This window comes from Triticum dicoccoides, chromosome 5B (assembly GCF_002162155.2).
Source record: "Triticum dicoccoides isolate Atlit2015 ecotype Zavitan chromosome 5B, WEW_v2.0, whole genome shotgun sequence".
NCBI classification, from domain to species: Eukaryota; Viridiplantae; Streptophyta; class Magnoliopsida; order Poales; family Poaceae; genus Triticum; species Triticum dicoccoides.
Genome location: NC_041389.1, coordinates 57,960,641 through 57,963,563, shown reverse-complemented (window position 1 = coordinate 57,963,563; position 2,923 = coordinate 57,960,641). Strand labels below are relative to the sequence as shown.

General features: G+C 45.6%; 1 pseudogene; it reads left to right on the top strand.

Moving 5' to 3' along the window:
* Positions 1-2,923, top strand: part of LOC119305852 — a 5,235-nt pseudogene that overhangs the window by 474 nt on the left and 1,838 nt on the right.

The following is a 2,923-nucleotide window of genomic DNA, read 5'->3' as shown; positions in this document are numbered from 1 at the left end:
AAAAAATCTCGAAAATTTTGAATTCAAACGTTCAGAGTGTAGTTAAATAAAGGCCATCTCTTCTATTTTAACGAAAGTGGTCGTGGCCTAGTGCAACGCCAGCCTTTCCTCAACAGCACGTTGTGGGTTCGAATCTTGACACACGGTTTTTAATATCTTTTTGATATGCAAAAGTTAAAAAAAGCTAGAAATTTGTTGGACTGGACATGTGTCGAACTCGTGACCTTTTAGCAAGGGGGAGTTCGGCTTGAATAGCCACTACGCCAGGAGCAGATAAGTGATAACTTAGGGAGTTAAACCTCTATCTATATCGATTTCAAAAATATTTGAATTCAAAATTTAATTTCAAATTTCGTTTGAATTTTTTCCGGTGTTTCGCGGTTACCATGGTAACCGCAAATTCCGGTGCCCCTCGAGAAAAAATGTACACTTGGGATCCAAAACCTTGACCGGGACGTCGAGGACTACGACCTCAGGCTGTCTGCCGCCACGAGCCAGCGGTCCGCGGAGCCGCTGAAGGAGCTCCTCCTGCGGCTCAACGGCACCCCAGGCGTGCCACCGGTGACCTGCATGCTGCCGACGGTGTTGATGAGCTTCACGCTGGACGTGGCGCGGGAGCTGGGCGTGCCGAGCATGGTGCTCTGGACTTGTAGCGCTGCATCACTGAGGGCCCACATGCGGCTCCGGGAGCTAACGGAAAGAGGCTACGTGCCACTCAAAGGTAACACCTGGAACCAATTTATATCAAAAAAGATCGATGCTGAAGGGGTCACTCATCTCCAATATGCGGATGACACTATCATTATGGTAGACCTAAATGAATCCTGCATCGCTCACCTCAAGTTTATTCTTTTGTGCTTCAAGGCACTGTCGGGTCTCAAAATTAACTTCTCTAAAAGTGAGGTCATAGTTATTGGTGTGGATAATATCGAGGCCTTAAGGGTGGCCCACCTCCTCAATTGTAAGTTGGGACGACCTTTCCTGTTTAAATATCTGGGCCTCCCTATCTCCCCTGATATGCTTTATGAGAAAGAATTTGCTCCTGCCGTGGCTAAAGTGGGCAATAGGGTCCTCCTTTGGCGAGATAGATACAATACTAATGCTGGGAAAGTGGCGCTGATCAACGCTTGCTTATCCTCCTTACCAATGTTTTTCATGTGCTTCTATCTGCTCTCGGTTGGCACGCACACATGCTTTCATAAGCATACAGGTGTTTTCTACTAGAATGTGGCAGACAATAGGCGCAAATACAGATTTGTTAGGTGGAAACTTATGTGTAGACCAAAAAACCTTTGGGGGTTGGGCATTATTAACACTACCATCATGAATAAATGCCTACTGATTACATGGTGGTGAAAAATTATGACAACAGGAGTTGGATCCTTATGGTTCTCTATCCTTCAAGCTACGTACTTCCCTCTTTCTATCCCGTTGTTTGCTTCTGCGCACGGAGGCTCACAATTCTGGAAGAATTTGGTCAAAGTTAGGCCTTTGTTTTTGGCCCATGTTAAGTTCGTTGTCGGGGACGGCTCCTCTGTTTGCTTCTGGCTTGATTGGTGGTGTGGAGACTCACCTCTGTCTGTGAGTTTTCCCACACTCTTTTCCTATTGTCCCAACCCAAACATCTCAATCGCCGAGCTCTCGGCTAATAATTGGGACTTAGTCTTCTGGGTTGGCCTTGGAGCTATGTGCTGGTCTTTATGGATGGCCCGGGATCGGATTTCTGCGCCCACTACGGTGCTTTGGAGGACACGAATCACATTTTTTTTCCACTGTGTTTTGGCCAAGTTGGTCTGGAGATGTGTTAGATCCTGGCTCCAGGTCTCATGGGACCCCTCATCCTTCTCTAAGATTCGGGCCCTTGCTAATTCTTTGACTAGCATTTCTAAAAGGGTCTTCTGGGTTGGCCTTGGAGCTATGTGCTGGTCTTTATGGATGACTAGGAATAAAATTTACCATCGACCATGTTTTCCCTGCTAAGCCTGCTGATTGCTTATTTAAATCATGTATGTTCCTGTAGCAGTGGAGATCATTGACTAAGACGGAGGACTGGGATGCTCTTGATCTCCTGATATCTAAAGTGCGGGCCTCGGCGTCTTCCCTAGCCAGACAGGAGCATGTTGCTTAGTTGCTTTGGCGTTGACTAGTTGCTGGCTATATCATTCTTAGTTCCTCCGGCCTGCGTGCCGTACGTGTGCTGTCCTGGGAGCCATGTATCTCTCTAAACTTCGGGTGAGCCCGCGTTTGGGGCAACATTTTATCTGTCTGTTTCGTTGGTTGTTAGTGTTCGAACTCTGTCTGGTGTCTTTATCTATAAAGTCGCGCGCATGCCTTTTATCTAAAATCTCCACGGGAGATCCTGATTATGCACTTAGTCATACATTGTACTGTTGTTGAGCAGATTGAGTGGTAAGTGTGGCCTTGTAAGTCGGGACTTCCGCCCCTTTGAGATGAATTCTCAATAGTCCCGCGATGAGGGATATTTTACATCGGGACTCACGACGATGAGGTCCAACTCCTCTCTCTCTCTCTCTCTCATTCTCTCTCTCTTTATATATATATATATATATATATATATATATATATATATATATATATATATATATATATATATATATATATATATAACTCCAACGGTGTTGATGAAGATAGCTCCAACGGTGAATTCCTAGTCTGACAAGGTATCAAAAATAGCTCTAGATTAGATTGTTGTGGAACATGGGTTGGTGACGGTGAAAAAATTGCTCAATAAATCTTTTTGGAGGTTTCGAGAGATTATAAAGGCATAGTATCGAAACTTGATGAACATGGCCGAAGAGAAACCTGTGGGTTGTTGTGGCCGCGGGCAACAATGACGCCTTGTGGGCTTCGTCTCCTCCCTGGAGGCATTGTCATGGCCATGTCCATCCCCTGATCAGGCACC